General features: G+C 38.0%; 1 non-coding gene across 1 annotated transcript; it reads left to right on the top strand.

Annotated features, from left to right (window-relative positions):
* Positions 1–4,258: 4,258 nt before the first annotated feature.
* On the top strand, positions 4,259–4,362 carry LOC126081321 (U6 spliceosomal RNA). Its single transcript, XR_007518367.1, has one exon. It is a non-coding gene; the product is annotated as a U6 spliceosomal RNA (small nuclear RNA).
* Positions 4,363–5,057: the final 695 nt, after the last annotated feature.

The following is a 5,057-nucleotide window of genomic DNA, read 5'->3' as shown; positions in this document are numbered from 1 at the left end:
TGTATGTATGTATACGTATCACTTCATGGCTTCTTTCGCAATTCAATATCCTCAAAACTTTAGAGATTTATCTGCTTCCAGGTTTCATAGTTTCATCTGCCTATAAACACTAAAGTTCTTTTCTAAATGCAATTCTAAAGGCTGATTCATTTTTATTTTTTCTTTCTCATTCACATATCCCTCATTCTCAACTTAATGATAATTACCTAGAAGCCATCTGAAGCAATCTCTAGGAAGGCCACACACTCTTGAGCTATTGTTGCCCAAAGCCTTTTTTCACCATATCTTTCACTGCCTAAGATCTCGAAATGGCCCATCTTTGCCTATTGTTTGATGCCCCAAATTCTGGGATCTTATCATTACCTTTTATTTCTGTTTGAAGACTGGCTAATTGATACATAAGCTGATACCTTCTTTGTAGTAACTTGTCAAAAACAAAACATAGTCGCAACGCATACTAGCATTCTGCCTCTTTTCAACCACTTTCCCCTGTGCTGTACGCTGAACCTATCTTCCAAATCACTGAAGCATTCAAATGTTTTTTCTTTTGCATGACATGGATCACCAGTATTCTAGCTCGAAACAACTAAACTAATGCTATATAATTTAAGTTGTTCTTGGGGCATAATTCACTTCTGATATCATTTTTTTTTAATTAGCTAAAGTAATGTAGTGGCTCAAATATTATAATTTATGTCTGTTGCACATAAAGTCCAAAGAGGTGTTCTTTATGGGCAGACGATTCTCCTTCAACTAATGATTCAAGAACCCAAGCTTGCCATCTTCTATATATGGCTTCTAAAATTGCTTTTTTCCATCAGCTTGTGGAAGGAGACAGCAGGGACAATCATGCATAAGAGGGACTTATGGGTTGGTCCTGGAAGTTGGCATTAATTCTGCCCACCTCTTCTTGTCAAGAACTCAGTAACATGGTAAAACCTAACTGTAAGGAAGGCTAGGAAATATAGTCAAGTTGTGTCATTGAGAAAACCAAAACCCACTGCTGTCAAGTCATCTGGTAAGTAGTAGCTGGTATGCACACAAAAGCCAATTCTGTGGAAGACAGTAACAACACTGAAAAAATGAGATCCTCCTTAACATCTTTGAGCTACTAAATCAAGTTTCCCATAACCTCACCATACCTCTAGACTTCTAAACTATGATAACATTCCTTTTACTGTTTAAGGTTGTTTTAATCAGGTTAGAGCTGAACAAAAGATTTCTAAGGGCAGCTCGAAAAGACAGAGTATTCTAATGACATGTGCAAAGACGTGGAGTTAGAAAACTAAAAGGGAAGAACATGCTTGGCATTTCTCAAGCTGAAAGTTGCAATACTGAAAGATTCTATGGGGGAAAATATTAGAAAACACAGGAAGTATCAAAAGATGATGGAAGGAATACACACAGAGACACTACACCAAAAAGAACTGGTCAATGTTCAAACATTTCAGGAGGTAGCATATGATCAGGAACCGATGGTACTGAAGGAAGAGGTCCAAGCTGCACTGAAGAGTTTGGCAAAAAACAAGGCTGCAGGAATTGATGGAATACCAAGTTAAATGTGTCAACAAATGGATGCAGCAAAGGAGGTGCTCCCTTATCTATGCCAAGAAATTTGGAAGACAGCTACCTAGCCAACAGACTGGAAGAGATCCATATTTGTACTTATTCCAAAGAAAGGTGATCCCACCAAATACAGAAATTATCACATGCAAGTAAAATTTTGCTGGTGATCATTCAAAAGTGGCTGCAGCAGTACATTGACAGGGAACTTCCAGAAATTCAAGATGGAGTCAGAAGAAGACATGGAATGAGGGATATTATTGCTGAAGTCAGATCAATCTTGGGCGAAAGCAGAGAATACAAGAAAGATGTTTACCTGTGTTTTACTGACTATGCAAAGGCATTCAACTGTGTGGATCATAACAAATTATGGATAACATTGTGAAGAATGGGAATTCCAGAACACTTAATTGTGCTCATGAGGAATCTGTACATGGATCAAGAGGCAGTTGCTTGGACAGAACAAGGGGATACTTTATGGTTTAAAGTCAGGAAAGGTGTGCGTCAGGGTTGTATCCTTTCACCACACCTATTCAATCTGTATGCTGAGCTGGAATATGTGAAGAAGAATGGGGCATTAGGATTGGTGGAAGACTCTATAACAATCTGCAATGACACAACCTTGATTGCTGAAAGTGAAGAGGACTTGAAGCACTTAACTGATGAAGATCTAAGACTATAGCTTTCAGTATAGATTACGTCTCAACATAAAGAAAACAAAAATCCTCACAACTGGACCAATAAGCAACACCATGATAAACGGAGAAAAGTTTGAAGTTGTCAAGGATTTCATTTTACTTGAATCCACAGCCAACACTGATGGAAGCAACAGTCAAGAAATCAAAGGACATACTGCATCGGGCAAATCTGCTGCAAAAGACATTTTTAAAGTGTTAAGCAGCAAAGGTATCACCTTAAAGACTAAGGTGCTCCTTACGCAAGCCACGGTATTTTCAATTGTCGCATATGCATGCAAAAGCTGGACGATGAATAAGGAAGACCAAAGAAGAATTGATGCCTTTTAATTATGGTGTTGGTGAAGAATATTGAATACGCCATGCACTGCCAAAAGAATGAACAAATTTCTCTTGGAAGAAGTACAGCTAGAATGCTCCTTAGAAGCAAGGATGGTGATACTTCATCTCACATACTTTGGACATGTTATCAGGAGGGATCAGTCCCTGGAGAAGGACATTATGCTTGGTGAAATAGAGGGTCAGCGAAAAAGAGGAAGACCCTCAACGAGGTGGATAGACACAGTAGCTGCAACAATGGGCTTAAGCATAACCATGTGAGGATAACACAATGTTTTGTTCTATTGTGCACAGTGTTGTTACGAGTCAGAACCGACTTGATGGCATCTAACTACAACGTGTGAAACATGGTAATTAATACCACCGCGAGATGGATCTTCCATTAACATCAGCTAAGTAACTGAACACCCCCTGCTGCCTTCCTGTTAGCTGTTGTTTAAAGCATGGTCTTAATGTTTAGCACTTGTGTTTCCAATAAAGAATCTGATGTATCAGGCCTGCATCCTGAGAGATTCAGCTCAGTTCAAAGGATGAACTTCAAAATGCGTAAGACAGGAATTTGTGAGCAAGTTAATTCCCATTTGAATACAGGGCTGAAAGAACCCTTGGAATTCATGCTCATGTTTATTGGAGAGCTAATAATATTAAAAAAAAAAAAAAAATTTTTTTTTCTAATATTATAATAGGAATGTAGTCTGTTACAGGCCACAAAGCCATCAGAACCTATGGCCACATCTTTGAGTTTTCTCAGAGCAAAAGAAAATCTATATATCAGTCCCTGGTTCAAATTTGACTCCTGTTTGTTTTTTATGTTATTTTATTTTTTGCTTGTTTAGCCCACCAAGGCTAGAGACCATCTGAACCCCATGATTCTTGATAATACCCAATCTGAACTCATGTCTTTAAATTAACCAACTTGGCCTTCTAACACAGTAGCCCAAAATAGTGCTGACCATAGTTCTCACTTTCTGGTGTCTACCTCTGTTTGTTTTTTTACAAGAATAGAAGCTTATTTCTCCATTTCTTTCTTCTGCTTTTGGAATTGTTTATTCATTGCTTCAGTCAACAAGTGTTTCTTGAATGCTTACTATATGTCAGATGCTCTGCAATGTACTAGAAAACAACCAGATTGAGCTACTGTTATAATTGAGGTAGAAGGAATATTCATAGAGCCTTTAGCCAATTTCAGGAACAGTAGTGTAATATGGGTAAAAAATATGGGCTTTGAAGGCAGATTCATCTCAGTTTAAACTTCAGTTTGATTATTTATAAACTATGCTACCTTGTAAAACTAAATTTCACCTCTCCAATCTTCAATTTTTTTTTATCTGTAAAACGGAGATAATACCTATATTTCAAGATTAAGGTAATAGCTAAATTACACAATGCCTGGCACAGAGTAGGAGTGAAAGGAAGGCTCTCTTTTCCCTATCCTTTCTTTATTCCATCTCTTTCATCTTTCCTCTTCTTTCTTTCACTTTCCCTTTCCTCCCCTCTATCTTTACCTGTTTTCCCTCCTTCTTTTCCAATTTTTTAACTTCTTTTTCCAGGTAGGCATGCTATTGGCTGAATTTTGTTCAATACTAAATTGAAATCACAACAGATTCTCCTTAGCACAAATTATATAACCTTTGAATAATCTAATCAAGAATATAAATAGAGTGTTCACTTCGGCAGCACATATACTAAAGTTGGAACAATACAGAGATTAGCATAGCTCCTTCGCAAGGATGACATGCAAATTCATGAAGCATTCTATATTTTTTTTCTTTCCCATATCTGTCTTAGCTCCACACATCACAACCTCCAGCTCCTTCTTGTCTACCTGCACCATGCACTGAATATAGCCCCCTGAGCAGCACAGGCACAGCCTACCAGAACCTGCCCTGCACTGACTCCCAGCCTGCACTGTGGCCCTAGTACATGCCACAAACAACCCACCCCACTCCCCTTCCCTTCAGCTGGACCAGTCCTGCTGTACCATAGCTGAGCTACTGGCCCTGCCCATTGGACAAGGAGGTGAAAAGTATCATGCCCACAGATGAGCAAACAACAAAGAATGCACAGCCCGCCTGCTCAGACATAACCAAATAAAACAAAAAAAGGAGGATGAAACAAACATATCTATAATCAATAAATGAAGAAAATAACTACTGAAAGTCCTGAAGACAGCAGACAATATCAAAACATACAAAAAAGAAAAGAAAAAAAGGACACGATGCTTCCTACAAGCATCCAAAATAAAACACCAGATGACTTTCCAGTAGAAGAAGAGGCACTAGAACCACTATAGGGAATTCAAATATTCAGATTTATCCAAGAGTTGAAGCAAAAAGCAGACAATATGAGGAAAACAAACAAATTCATGGAAAAGGAAGAAAAATTCATGGAAAATACAGACCAAAAAAATGGAATAATTCAGGAAAATAATACAGGAACAAAATACCAAGAAAAATGCAC

Source organism: Elephas maximus, chromosome 7 (assembly GCF_024166365.1).
Source record: "Elephas maximus indicus isolate mEleMax1 chromosome 7, mEleMax1 primary haplotype, whole genome shotgun sequence".
Lineage (NCBI taxonomy): Eukaryota > Metazoa > Chordata > Mammalia > Proboscidea > Elephantidae > Elephas > Elephas maximus.
The sequence above is the reverse complement of the archived record's forward strand: the minus strand, read 5'-3'. Positions and strand labels throughout refer to the sequence as shown.